The sequence below is a fragment of the Canis lupus genome, unplaced genomic scaffold, assembly GCF_011100685.1.
Source record: "Canis lupus familiaris isolate Mischka breed German Shepherd unplaced genomic scaffold, alternate assembly UU_Cfam_GSD_1.0 chrUn_S2227H2427, whole genome shotgun sequence".
Taxonomy (NCBI): Eukaryota; Metazoa; Chordata; class Mammalia; order Carnivora; family Canidae; genus Canis; species Canis lupus.
The window spans coordinates 1-15442 of NW_023331112.1; the positions used below are offsets into that span (position 1 = coordinate 1).

General features: G+C 42.5%; 1 pseudogene; it reads left to right on the forward strand.

The window, feature by feature from the left end:
• Window positions 1-3429: 3429 nt before the first annotated feature.
• On the forward strand, window positions 3430-15219 carry LOC119879047 (annotated as a pseudogene).
• The last annotated feature ends 223 nt before the right edge of the window (window positions 15220-15442 follow it).

A 15442-nucleotide genomic window follows, 5' to 3' on the forward strand; every position in this document is an offset into this window, starting at 1 on the left:
AAAATGGAAAGGTAAGCCGCTCACAACACTTAGTACCACATCTTTCCCAAGGAACAAGGACCAACCTAGGCCAATATGGGTCCTAGGGGGACTTAATTTGTAATCTTTTTAAGCTGAAGACCTATGCATCGCCCCCTAATAAGGGAGATATGACAGGCAAAGACTGCTAGTTGTCACCCAATATCTCATCCTTCTTTGATAACAGAACCCTAATTTTTGCTAAGCACATTACCACCCAGCTAAGATTACATTGTGTTTTTGTTTGGTCTCCCTAGCTGTGGTCATGTGACTACTTTTTTTGGGCAATGAGATGTAACAAGCATTATGTGCTGTTCCAAGGAGTCTCCTCTCTAAAAAGAAGACCAGACTTTTCTCTCCCTTTCTCGGTCCCACTGCCTGGAACACAGATGTGATGGCTGAAGTTCTGGCAGCCATTTTCTACCATGAGAACGAACGCCAAACCCTAGGGATGGTGAAGGAGGGCTAATAGGAAACTTGCTATTTTTAGACTCCTTGTACACAAGGAAATAAAATCAGGAATGTTGAAGTCACTATTGTTTGGGTGGGAATTATTCATCTTAGGAATGTCAGCATCTTAAACGCTATCTCATTAAAATCTCTAACAAATTGAGAACACAGAAAAACCTGGCTGTGATTTATGTATCAGTGGGCAGCACAAGCTGGGGAGAGGGACCTGGTGAGGTACTCTGGATAATAAAATAGCACCCGGAGTAGTCAGCTGGTGCAGCCCACTGCGGAGGAGCTGCTATTCCCTGCCCTGTGGCTCCCTATGGCAGGTCACATTGCATCATGAAATGCAATGTGAAATCCCTGATGGAATCTTGAGTGGGGGGAGAAAAATTAAGTTATAAAGTGTTGGGGGAGGGAGACAATTAAGGAAATTAGAATATGGACTGTGTCTCAAATAATGTTAGGCATCAGTGTTAATTTTCAATAGCAAATGATTGGGAACTCTGGGTAAAAGAATTCTAGGTATTTACTATATCATTCTTTCGATTTTTCTGTGGTTCACAATTTTTTCAAAAAAAAAAAAAGCTGGAGGTTCGGAGGAAAGAAGAGAAGAGAAGGGACTGAGGCCCCAAGTTAAGAATCAATCTGTCATCTTCCTGTTTGGGGAGAAACTACGATTTCAGATCTTTGATACTGGTCACTGCCCAAGTCAAGCACTTTTTTTAAAGATTTTATTTATGTATTTATTTATTTATTCAGAAAGACAGTGTGAGCTGGGGGAGAGGCAGAAAAAAGATAGAATCCCAAGCTGCACAGAGTGCACAGCCTGACACAGGGCTCAATCTCACGACCCTGAGATCATGACCTGAGTGGAAATCAGGAGTCAGACACTTAACTGACTGAGGCATCCAGGCACCTGTCGGGAACTTTTTCAAAAGTTTGAAATTATTCAAAACTGATGTGAACCCCTATGGAAAGCATTCATCCGGGTTACATTTATTTATTAGCAGCTACTGTGGATTATCCTCTGTGCCTGTTGTAGAAGAAATAAGAGAAAGGAGACGGAGCTTCTGTCCTTATAAACACAGTGGCCAGCGGAGGAAACAAACATTGAAGTAGAAAGCATTTTCTGACAGCATGGTGAGCTGAGGTACATTACTCTTGCCTTCAGCTCCCAGAAGATTCTCAAAGATCCTTTGGGTTAGGAATGGAAACGGGAGGGGCAGACCAGGAGCAGAGAGCCAGCAAGCGAACCCCATGCTCCCATCTCGCGTGGGGTATTGCCGAGTCCATGGTTGGGCAAACAGCCTACGCGCATTTCAGGAATGGGTGGCCTTAAACAGCCCCCATCTTACTGAAGAGCTCACTTTCTTCTGGAATCCACCTGGGAGCTGAGAGATGAGTCCCCTACAGTTGCTCATTGTGAAAAGCAGGCATCAACAGGGACGAGCAGAGCAGGCCAGCTGTCTGGCAAGCTGAGGCACACGGCAACTGAAGAAGGACGGAGTTGCCGTCCAAAGGTGCCCCAGGAAGACTTCCAACCAGAGAAGGAGCAGTTCCAGAATGAACCATGTCCCAATTCTGAGAGACTGTTAGAAAATTTGTTCAGAGCGAAGAGAAGAGACAGAAGCCTTTAAATGGGCCTAGACTCTTTGGAGTCCCTAAACTTCATTTTAATTCATACAGTATCTACTTCTTCTTGTATCTTCTAGAAACTAGCTTTGTAAGCAATGTGATTCTATGTTAACAATGAGAGGATTTTCGGAACCCGTATTTGCCAAAGTATTCTTGAGCCATTAATGGATTTTATGGGGGAGAAAACTATTACGTGGTCAAGAAAATTTGAGAAATACCAGATTAAAGAAAGACGTAGAAGTTTATTTACTTTTCAGAGTCCTCGATATGCTAATATTCACTTTGAATCTCTGAGAATATCCTGTGCAGCATTTCCCAAAGCTCTTTCACTCTTGAATTCTTTTATCACAGAGCACCTCATAAAATTAATGCTCTTTCTTTTAGGTCACTGATTCTGTTGTACCTTATCTTGGTAACCTACCTAGGTATCCAATCTGTCCTAGATCACTGACCTTCCCTTGCCTGTGCATCAAACCCCAGCTGGGGTGTGTAGTCACAAGGCATCACTGTAAATTCACCCTTTGTTTTCCTGGCCTCCCTACCCTATTTGTTCAAACACTTAGAAATGGCCTAAAAATTTAAAAAGAAAACCAAAAGAACATTGTCAGATTCAAAAACAAGAATAACGCCTCTGAAGGCATGAAGTGGAGCCAAAAGCCAAAGTGCTATGCAGGAAGACAATCACAGACCTGCCAGGCTCTGTTTCCAGAGCAATCTGAACAGCCAGACACTTTAGGTCCCATGGGATCAGAGACTATAACAGTATCTCATTCAAGGGAGGGACCTGGAGCCGGACTTGCCGGCTTAAAACTCAGGGGCTGGGGTAGGGCCATGCCAACCGTTAGCTGCCACCAGCCGTTACTAGGCCACACTCCTAGGCAGACAGCAGCAGCAACAGTCAGGACCTGGCCGAAGCTTCGCTTCCCGCTGGGGCCAGCTCTGCAATCCCCCCCTCCAAGAACTGCATGGAGCTGCAATCCTACAATAGCACCCCCACCCCATGGGAAGAGAGCCCTGAGCTGACACAGTAAACAACTAGGGGTGGAGAGGAGAGGGGTGGTGAGCACAGAAAAAGAGAGGAGAAAGAGCTCCCCAACAATGCTCTATCCTCACACTCCCACCCAGCACTGGAGACCCTCCAGCCCCATCCATTCCTCAAGCCCTAGCTCAAAGGTCACTCTCTTAGTGACTCTTACTTGGTTCCTCCAAACAGAATCGTCGCTCCCCCTCTGCACTGCCACCCTTACCACTCAGGACTATGGTCCCTAGGACTCAGCCCCGTCTTTGGCTGCAGGTCTGAATTTCCCGGCAGCCAGCAGCACCATGTGGGAAAGGACTGTGTCCAGTGTGCCCTGTGTCCCAGCTCAGCACGGTGGCTGCCAGGAGGACACACCACCGAAGCCTGCTGCATCCGTGAAGCCTTTCATCTCAGACCTGTTTGGGTAAGCCAGCTATCTGAAATGAGATTTGGGTATTATCTCTGAGTGGGCCTTTAGGCTACGTCACTGAGGACCTATTTTACGTATAGAGTGACAGCCAGATCACACACCATTCCAGAACCCTGAAAATGGAATGAGGCAGAGGCATTGATGGCAAAAAACATGCTGCATAGACGTGCGAGCTCCTATGCATTTTTTAAAAATAGCTTTTAAAATTTATTCACCTGCTCTAAAATTCATCCACTTAAAGTGCACAGTTCAGTGACTTTTAGCTTATTTGACGTTGTGCGACTATCACCGAAATCCGGTTTTAGAACATCTGCGTCACCTCCAAACGAAACCCTATACCCATTAGCCAGCACTCAGCCTTCTCCCCCACCTTCCACCTATCCCCAAGCCTTGGCAAATACTAATCTACTTTCTGTTTCTATACATTTGCCAATTCTGAACATTTCATGTAAATGAGATCATGCAATGTGTGGTCTTTTATGACCACTTCTTCCACTTAGCGTAATGTGTTCCAGGTTCATCCATGTCATAGCACATATCAGTACTTCATTCTTTTTATGGCTGAATAATAGTCCTTGTATGGATCTACCACATTTTGTTTATTCTGATAGAAATTTGGGTGGGTTGTTTTTATTTTCTGGCTATTATGAATAATGCTGCTTTGAACAGGGATGTACGAATTTTTGTCTGGACACACATTTTTATTTCTCTTGGGTATACACCTAGGACTGGAATTGCTGGGTTATATTAACTCTGTGTTTAATCTTTTGAGGAAATCCTAAACTGTTTTCAAAAGTGGCCACGCTATTTCACATTCCCACCATGTATGAGCCATGTATGAGCATTCCAATTTCTATACATCCTTCTAAACACTTGTTTTCTGTCTTTGGTTATAGCCATGCTAGCAGATGTGAAGTGCTACGTCATTATGGTTTAATTTCCATAATGACTAGTCATGTGGAGCATCTTTCCTTGTCCTTATTGGCTATTTGTAAATTTTCTTTGGAGAAATGTCTTTTTAAGGCCTTTGTCCATTTTTATATTGAGTTTTTTTCCATTTTTATTAGACTTGGAAGTTATTTTATATGTGGTGAATAAAAGTCCCTTATCAGAAATACGATTTCAAGTATTTTCTCACATTCTACAGTTTTTCCTTTTACTTTCTTGATGGTGTCCTTTAAAGCACAAATGTTTATAATTTTGATGAAATCCTATTTATTTTTCTTTTGTCACTTGTGCTTTTGATTTTTTGTCTATGAAACAGTTATCAGGGGGCACCTGGATGGCTCAATCAATCAGGGGCCAACTCTTGATTTCGACTCAGGTCATGATCTCAGAGTCCTGGGATCAAGCCCTACATCAGGCTCTGCACTCAGCTTGGAGTCAGCTTGGGATTCTCTCTCTCTTCCACTGCTTCTCCTTCCCTCACTCATCTCATGCTCTCACTCTCTTTCTCTCTCTCTAAAATGAATAAATAAGGTTTTTTTTATATAAGTTTTTTTTTAAAAAAAGGGAAGAAACAGTTGCCTAATCGAAGGTCATAAAGATTTGTTCCCATATTTTTTCCAGGAGATTTATAGCGTTAGCTCTTCTATCATCCATTTTGAATTAATCTGTGTGTGTGGTGTGAGGTAGGACTCTAAAGTCATTATTTTGTATGTGCATATCCATTTGTCCCAGTACCATTTCTTGAAAAGACCATTCTTTGTGTAATTGTCCGGGTGCATTATAAAAAAAAATCAGTTGAACATAAATATGAGAGTCTATTTCTGAACCCTCAAGTATCCCACTTACTTATATGTCTATACTTACGCCAGTCATACACTGTCTTGACTACTATAGGTTTGTAGTACCTTCTTCAATCTGGAAATTAATCCTTTAACATTGCTCTTCTATTTCAAGATGGTTTGATCTAATCTGAGTCTTCTGAATTTCCATATAATTTTATGATCTGCTTGTCAATTTCTACAAAAAAGGTCCACTGTGATTTGATAAAGATTCTAAGGATTATGTTGAATCTGTAGAACAGTTTGGGTGGTATTGCCATCTCAACAATGTTAAGTCTTCACATTAATGAACATGATGTCTTTCCATTTACTTAGATCTTCGTTTTCTTTCAATAGTGTTTTACCGTTTTTAATTATACAAGTCTTAGATTTCTTATGTTAAATATATAAGTATTCTATTCTTGTCGTTGCAATTGTCAATGGAATTGTTTTCTTAATTTCATTTTCTGATTATCCATTGCAAGTGTATAGAAACACAACTGATATTTGTACATTGACCTGGCATCTTGCTAAACTCATTTATTAGTTCTAATGATTTTTTAGTAGATTCCTTAGGATTTTCTTTATGGAAAATCAGATCCTCTATAAGTAGAATATCTTATTTCTTCCTTTACAATCTGTATGTCTTTTATTTTTTTTTCTTCCCTAACTCTAGCTAGAATCTTCACTACAATGTTGAATGGAAGTGGTAAGAGTGGGCATCTTTGTTTTGTTTACGACGTTAGAGGGGAAACATTCAGTCTTTCACAAATAAGTGTGACGTTTATCAAGGGTTTTTCATAGTAGGTTAAGGAAATTTCCTTCTTATGTCTAGTTTGTTGAGTGTTTTTATCATGACAGTGTTGGGTTTTGTAAAATGTTTTGTCCAATATCCTATGTGTTTTTGTATCACATATTTATTGCTGTGTAACAAATAACCGAAAACTTAGTGACTTAAAACAACATTCGTTTTACTGACTCTCGATTCAGTAGGTCAGCAATGTGGGCCAGACTCAGCTAGATTATTCTTCTCTTGGTCTCGCCTGGATAGTCTCAGATGGACTCCCTCAGATGTCTGACATTTGGTGCTGGCTGTCAGCAGGGTCTCTTTTCATGTGATCTGTCATTTTCCAGGTGACTCAAGCAAACTTCTTTACACAGCAGTGTCAGGCAATGATGCAAGCAAATGAGAGCAGAAGTTGCAAGTCCTCTTGATGCCTTGCTTGGAAATCACACTGTTCTATTTGCCAAAGCTAGTTGCAAGTATAGCCCAGATTCAAGGACTGGTGTACTAGGCTCCACCTCCTCTTGGGAGGAATAGCATTTAATCCACCAAACCCATCAAAGGTCCTGTATTCCCTCCTACTGAGAGTCTGAGTTACATCTTCCCATAATCTTCCTTCCCCCATTCTTCTTTCCTTGAAATTCCAGGCACAGAATTTTCTTGGGTAGATAAGAACCAATAAAGATCATTTGTTCTGTGGTTTATAACCTTCTCCTCAAGGGAGAGAAAGAAACTAAATAAATTTCACTCTTCGAAGATAAGTAGAAATGTCAGATCAGGGCAAACGATGAAGTGCAAGGTACTGTTTGATACCAGCTCCTATAAATGCAAAGGAAAAGCATAATCTGGAAGACTGTAAACAGAATTCAGTTTTTTTCTGTTTTCTTTTCAGAGCCTGGTATTTCTCCTAACTAATTACATTTACATGATTTGTTTGTTAATTGTTTTAGAAGCAGCTGGTCCAAAATAAATAGAGACAATGATAGTAATTTGCATATGTTTTTTTATTATAATTAAAGTTCCAGACACAAGTTTTGAGCCCTTACAATGTAGAGCAGTTATGTAACACTTGTGTTTTGCAGAATGCGCCCATGAAAAGCAAAGAATGTTGACACATTGGATTTATTCAATTGCCTAGCACCTTAAAGTTAAACTGGATTTTTCAGCACTCCATTGTGGAAAAAAAAAAAAAAGAGAGAAGCAAGTCATTAGAGAACATTGACAACTCGACTGACTTATTAAAAACAAAACAAAACAAAACTTCTTTTTACAAAGCAGTACACGTTCAATTTCAATCTCTTGCAATTAAAGAGGAGGCACTCGGGTCTGTAAATCAAAAAAAGGTTTAATTTTAATCAGTATAAGGATGGATGAGGCATATTAAAAGGCTTAAACGTCAGAGTGGAAACAAAGGACCCTCTGGCACTCAGTTAACCAGAGAAATCAAATAATCTTGAGAGCCTTATCAGTCCAATAATGCAAGTGAGTTAGGATTTATTTTTGTTTAAAGTAGAGCCAATTTTATTGTCATTGATAACAATAGCTACCACATATTGAATATTATCACATGCTTTGGTATATTATATAAATTATGTAATCCTCACGACAGCTCTACGTATTCGTTTCCTAGGGCTGCCATAACAAAGCCCCACAGACTGGGTGGTCTTAACAAGACAGATTTATTTTCTCACAGTTCTTGAGGCTAGAAGTCCCAGAGCAAGTGTCCATGGGACTGGTTCCTACAGAGGGCTGTGGAGGGGAGGAGCTGTTCCCCCCGGCCTCTCTCCTTGGCTGTAGATGCCCATCTTCTCCCAGTGTCTTCACATCATCTTCCCTGTGTATGTGTCTGTGTCCAATTTCCTCTTCATATAAGGACACCAGTCATATTGTACTAGGGCCCACCCTACTGAGCTCATTTAAACTTAATCATCCCTTTAAGTACTCTGTCTCCAAATATAGCCACATTCCGGAGACGCTATCTCCCAACAATACTGGGGGTTAGGATTTCAACATATGGATTTGGAAGGAGGACACAATGCGACCGGTAACAGATCTCTATTCCCCACTGTACAGCTGAGAAGATAGGCCCAGAAAGATTCCTATTTGTTCCAAGTGTCCAGTTAGTGGTAGTAGAGTGGAAACAAACTCCTATGTGTTGAATCCCAAAGCCCCGCTGTTAACCATGGCACTACACCACTGCACTTACTAACAGATGGATGTTTTCTCACCAGTGACCCCACCGATCTCCCACACTAGCCTCCACTTGCCCCCACCCTGCTCCCCAGGTCCAGTTGAACAGCCTAGCCAGGACTTTCCCCCGTGAGGGTCTCCCGAGTGGTTCCCCTCATTCCCAGCCTTCACCCTCCCTGCTCCCCTCACTACCATCTCCACCTTTCCAAATACTCACAAGTGGACACCCCCAGCTTTCTTTGAATCATATTTACACTTTATCTCACGAAGACTCCCTGGGCCTTCTCAACCCACTAGCCGATAAATTAGGCCAAGATAATGAACTGAGGAGAGCATTTAAAGAGGTGGCTTACTACACACCTGTGCCTGCCTCACAACTCACCTGCATGGTGAGCCTTTTCCTGACTCTCCCAGCCTCTCCCAGCAGAACGACTTACCCATCCCGTATGCCCCACAGGGCCAGACAGGCTTTTAGCAGACACCAGCACTACTTTATTGTGACTATTTATTTTCATATCTGCCTTTCCAACCAGACTGAGACAGAAACGTCTTATTCATCTCTGAACTCTTAGGCTTAGCATTTCGCCAGGTGCTCACGGCAAGTATTCAATACCCGCTTGGCGAATGAATGAATGAATGATTGAATCAAGTCTCTACACATCAAAATGCTTCTTCACCCAGCTACATGCTGCATAAAACCATAAGATTAGATCTTACGAGATTTTCTTCTTTTGGTTTAAGAATGTGTACCTTAATGAAAAGATGAACACTTTTCAGTTGTTTAAAGCCACAGTATGGCGTGATCTCCTCAGGGGCAAGGTGGACGCAGGTATTAGGAGAAACGAGGTGCCTTAATCAGGAGAGAAGATACAGGGGAAGATACAGAAGGAGAATCAGGAGAGAAGCTTTTTCTCTCCAACAGCTTTTCGGAGGAGCAGCTCTGGTTGCCATAGCAACAGCAGCACTCTGTGGTACTCTCCTTCCAGCTTCCTACCTGCTGGAGGAGGAACTGAAAGCCACAACCTGTTAACCCAGCGGGACATTCTCCTGGCATCTCTGGCGGGTGCAGCCAGCGGGGAGACTCCGAGAGATGGCAGCCTGCACCCAACCAGCAAGGATGGCAAGGAGACAAGCTCCAGGATGGGGGGGCGGGTGAGGGGGGCGGGACCACACTGCTGCCAGGAGGTGAAGGCTAACGCGTGGGCACCAGTGACACAGGGATAGGGCGGCAGCTGCCACAGTCGGCAAATAATCACAGCTGGGGCAACAGTTCTTGGAACTGATTACCCAGAGATCCTCTGACTTAATTGATTTTATACGACCTCCTGACTGCAAAATTGGGAGCCTCCAACAATAAAGGCAATTCCAAAAGGACAGCTGCTTGCTCAAAGGGACACCCCACACGGAACTGTTTACTGGAGCCTCTAATGACTTGTTCTTCTCAACTGAGCCAGGAAATGTTTTTCTCAACAAGAAATGGGGAAAATGCCAGACCTATGAATAGGAGATTGTGCGTGAGGGTGTTGCTACAGCGTGTAATTAGTAGTCTTCCTAATCAAATCAGCAGCTTTATTGTAAGATTTGCCCATTTCTCCAGCAGAAATAGGATTTGGAAATGCTCTCCAAAGTATCATCTTTCTAAGTTCTTCTTGCTCATTCTAAGTCTTCCATTAGAGAATTCTGATGTAATAATCTTGCAATGACTATTTTGCTCATATAGATTTAAATGACCTGGATAGGACAATGTCACTGCTCCTTTTTTTTTTTTAAGGTTCGATTTGCCAACATACAGTATAAGTCTTGAGCATAACTCAAATCAACAGTATTTTTTTGACATGGTATAAAGAAAAGGGAGAATTAGAGGTCATCATAAATTATATTCGATACATCTATTAACCAGTTTGATTCGTGGATTGCTGTGTAACCAATAATCCAAAAATGAAGAAATAAGGAGATTGTGGATTTGGAAAAAAAAAAAAAAACATTTGGAGCTTATAAAGGTTTTCTCTTAAGAGAGGATTTTCTTTTCTGTCAACACCAAAGGGAAAATTTATCCAAACAATTCCTAGAGTTGATCACGTTCATTGAGGAACAACACAGCAGAAACATATAATTTCATGGCGACTCCACCAAGTACAACCTCTCATTACCAGCGACAAGCCAAATAATTTACTTAGCAACCCTGCTGCTGGCATTTAGCCTTTGTCTTTCTCACATCTGGTGCTCCGAGTATGATGCACTTAATAAACATGTTGATAAGCTGATAATTTATTTCTGGTACTATTTTGCTTCTTTTTACACCAAACTTCATTCATGGGGTGGAAACCTATTGATTGCCCCATTGTTAAGTGACCTTTCTTACTATGTTGATAGGAGATTTTACAAAGCCATGCGAATGAGGCTGGTCTTAGAAATCAAGCCTAGTATCAGCTACAGGCTGACATTTCATACCCCAGGCAGAAGTAAAGCAGGACGCCAAGGTGCAACGGGAGGGAAAGGCACCTCACCACGTTCCCTGAAGGCATCTCAGAGTCACAGCCACACGGGGAATTGATGTGTTTATTCCATGACCTCTAGATGACAATGTGCATTTTATTTTAACACCGCACGTTAAGATGGAAAATCAAATAGAGCTAATGTGATTTGGTTTATGACATTTTTCTGCAAAAAAAAAAACAAAAAAACAAAAAAAAAAACAGACAGATGGCTATGCCAGATAGTCCCAGAACAACCGAAGACTGTTTGATACGGCTTCTAAAACAGAGAGTCATTCTGCAAAATCCAAATGGACCTTCTTTGCCTAAGGATGTCATCCATGCATCCATGTGGCTGCCTTTGACTCCATGAGGGGACAGGATGCACCAGCGGTCACTCTTCAGAAGACAAGAGCTCAGCTCCTTGAGGGGAAGGCAGGTAGATAGATTCAGGAATATGCTATGATAGACAAACACCTAGACCAGGAATAAGAAGCAGCCGGATTCTACTCCTAGCTCTGCCACCAACAAACTGTCATGTAACCTCACTCCGAGTCTATCAGTTAGCTGTCGCCACAGAGCAAGCCACCCAGAACCTAATGGCCAAAACAACAACCACTTATGATTTCCCACAAGTCTATGGCTGGGTGGTTCTGCTGATCTGAGAGAGGCTCAGCTGAGCTCAGCTGGGGTCCATTGGAAGAGCATCTGGGGGCAGCATGGCTTCAGCTCTGACACATTGGTTCTGCTTCAGGAGGTTCATCTCAGCCTCCACCAGGCTAAATCAGAATTGGTCTTATGGTGGGGGACAAGGGAGAAACAGGGGAAGAGAGGAGGGAGAAGGGGAGAGGAAGGAGAGAGGGGACAAGAGAAAGGAGGAAGGAAGGGAGGGAGAGAGGGAAAGAAAGAGGGAGGCAGAGAGAGAACATGGTCTCTTGAGAGAACTGGCCATCTAACACTTCTACCACATTCTCTTTTTTTCTTTTTTTAAGATTTTATTCATTTATTCATGAGCGACACAGAGAGAAAGAGGGGAGAGGCAGAGACACAGGGAGAAGGCAGGCCGCATGCAAGGAGCCCGACATGGGACTTGATCCCGGGACTCCAGGATCAGACCCTAGGCCAAAGCAGGTGCTGAACCGCTGAGCCACCCAGGATCCCCTCTACCACATTCTCATGTGCCCTTTACTCAAGTTTGTTTTGAGAATAAGCGAGTGGATCTTTGTGTAGAATTTACAAAGTAAGTTGTGAAATATCTTAGATATAATAAGGCATCCAATACGTCCTTAGTGCTGTCCTCCATAGGATACACAGACTTCTATCCTCATGAGACATGAACTCAGTAATGACATCTAGAGGCAGGGAATGTCACAGGAGATATGTACGTTTGCTGTGTTGCACAAAGCTTTGCGCTGGCTTGTACAAGAACGCATCCACAAGAATACCAGCGTGCCATCAACGCAACAATGAATAAGAACTGAGAAGGCCACAACTGATAGTAGCAAATCAAGACCCAGGGTGAGGAGTGGTAAGGGACTCTAACCCTAATACACAAGCCCTAAGGACAATATCATGACTATAGCTGAGTCTTATATTTAGTTCTGTGTTTCCTAGAAGCAAAGTAAACAACAAAAAAAAAAGATGTGTTCCTCGAGTATGGTGTGCAAGCTGATCTGTGAAGGCTGCGCCTGCCAGCGGGCCAGCACCCTCCTCCTCCCCACCCTCTGTGTGCTGGTTGCTGAGAAGCCTGTCGCAGGTGGAGGGCGATGCACTTTCCTGTCCATGGTGTCCCTGGGCTGCACTGAATGCTGGGCATGGCAGGGGGGTGAGCCGGGGGCACTCTGGGCTCTCAGCTGCGAGGTGCAGACTGCGGTCAGAAGAACAGGGCTTTGGCAAACAAGTTGAAGGGAAGTGAGACGGATTTTTCCATTCATGCCAGTGACACAATAGTTCCTTTTTAAATAAATTTAACCTATAAGTCATACAGATATCAATATTAAGAATATAGAAAATGCGCGATGCCCGGTGGCTCAGCAGTTGAGCATCTGCCTTCAACTCAGGTCGTGATCCCGGGGGTCTGGGATCGAGTCCCGCATGGGGCTCCCTGCAAGGAACCTGCTTGTCCCTCTGGCCTGTGTCTCTGCCTCTCTGTGTCTCTCATGAATAAATAAATAAAATATTTTTAAAAACAGAAATACAGAAAATAGATAGGTAAGGCAAACTTGTGAAGTTATTATGTAAACACCTGACCTCTGAGAAGCAGCTTTCTGGGACATCCATTTATGAGCAGCACTGGGAAGTTCCCAGTGAACTTTACAGGACGAGGTAGTAGCAAATATGTCTCTGACTAGAGTCTGTGCACTCTGGGGGCCCTGTAAGACAGTGGGCATCTATATCTGTATTTATAAGAAGCAACACAAAATGAGTCCAATTTTCCTATTATTTAAACATTCTCATTGATGCAGGCACCTCACCTGCTTGGTCAGCCCAAAGCATCCCCCTGTGGTTCTTTAGGTCTCTGGGAGGGAAAGTGGAAGTTCCCTAAGCAAGGAGCTGATGCATTTTTGTTGTTGTTGTTCACTTTCATTGAATGGCCACATGTTGGAGTCCAGATGTGTCTCAGTGGGTGTGTGGCATGTGGCATCTGGTTCCAACTAACTACCTCTCACACAATGGAGAGGAGTAAACACAAATCCCCCCAGTAATAAGCACAACCAAACAAAAGAAAATGGCACAGTGTGTACATCTCTGATTCTTAGGACATGCAAGCTTTTTATCAGCCACATTATGAGGCAAAGCAAGGTTCTGGTCTATTTGACCAAAAGTCAACCTCCAAACTTAAACTTAGTAGAAAGACTACTTAAAATGTGGATTTACCTCCCCTCTTGTTAATTATGAACCTTGCCTTGAGTTTGTGTGGCGCCTGTTTTATTAGCCAAAGGGGGAACATGAAGCCATCAGGATTAACAAGGCGTTTTTAAAAGGAATGAGCTTTGAATGTTAATTCATCATCATAATTGAGTGATATTGTTCTAGTAATGAATAAAATAAGAAAAAAAGTCACTGACTTTTATCTCTATGTCACCCTTTTAAATTGCTCTTTTATGCATGCTTTCTATATAGATAACATATTGATATACTGGCATGGGTATATAATTTATAAATAAATCCATATGGATTGGGAGAGTGTGCTGATACATTTTTTTCATTAATGAGGGATATAATTAAAACAGTTGGGATACTGCTGCTTTAATTTAAAAATTAGATTATTAAACTTAGAATCACTACATTTGGAGAACAGCCACATAATAATTATTTTCATTGTAAAGTAGTCGACTGAAGACTAGTCTTGCCTGGTGTGGACACTGGGACAGGTGATGACCGCTGCTTCCATTGTGTCCACATCAGCCACCGGGCTGCCCTGGCCCTCGAAGAGCTGCCACCTCCGCCATTGCTCCTTCCGCCACTTGGCAGTTCCAAATGAAGCTGGTGTCATTTCTGGAAGGAAACTTGCCTAGCAGATCAAGCAGGAAGTGTGGTAGGAGTTGGATGAATGGCTGGCACTGGGCAACAAGTGGCCAAAGTGATTGTGAGCATGGTTCTGGTTGGTGAGAATCCTGCCAAGTCACTCCTACACCCTCAACAAAACCAGGTGGCTGCAGATGTGGGAACCACCAAACCATTGTGAAATTAGCTTTAGTTTCAGAAGAAGAGCTGTGGAATTTAATCAATAAACCGAATAAGGATAATACAAGTGGCCTCCTTGTTCAGCTGCGTCTCCCAGAGCACACTGATGAGGGCGAGATCTGTAATGCTGTATCTATAATGCGATAATCCTCCAGACAAGGATGTTGATGGCTTTCATGTCATTCAAGGAGGGCGAATGTGTTTGGATCAGTATTCCATATTACCAGCTATCCCACGGGAGGTCTGGGAAATAATTAAGCAAATTAGCATTCCAACCCTAGGGAAGAATGTGGTTGCTGCTGGAAGGTCAAAAATGTTGGAATGCCCATTGCAATGATCCTACACACAGATGGGGCGCAGGAACACCCTGAAGGCAATGCCTCCCAAAGAAGACCTGAAGAAAAAATACCGTTCTTGCAGATATTGTGGTCTCTGCTGCAGACAGTCCAAATCTAATCACAGCAGATATGATCAAGGAGGGAGGAGCAGTCACCAGTGTGGAAATAAATAGACTTCAAGATTCCATATCTGCTAGTTAGTTGGAGATGTGGATTTTGAAGGAGTCAGAAAGAAAGCCAGTGACATAACTCCAGTCCTGGGGGTGTTGGTCCCAGTATAGTGGCAATGCTAATGAAGAATACCATTATCACTGCAAAAAACAAACAAACCAACAAAAAAACCAAAAAACAAAGAAAAAAATGGTTCTGAGGCTTAAAGAGTAAGAATTATTGAAACCTAAGGAGCTTGGAATAGCAACTAATTAATTGTGTTTTCCATCATGAACCACACTCCAAGCTAGTTCAAAAGGCAAAACAGACCAATAGAAATGCAATATTTTCTATTTATTTTACTTAAATGGTTTTAAATAGTTTAAAATGGTTTGTATTTCAAATCAAAACCACAAGGAGATACCACCTCACACCAGTGAGAATGGCTAAAATTAACCACAACAGGACACAATTAATGTTGGCGAGGATTTGGAGAAAG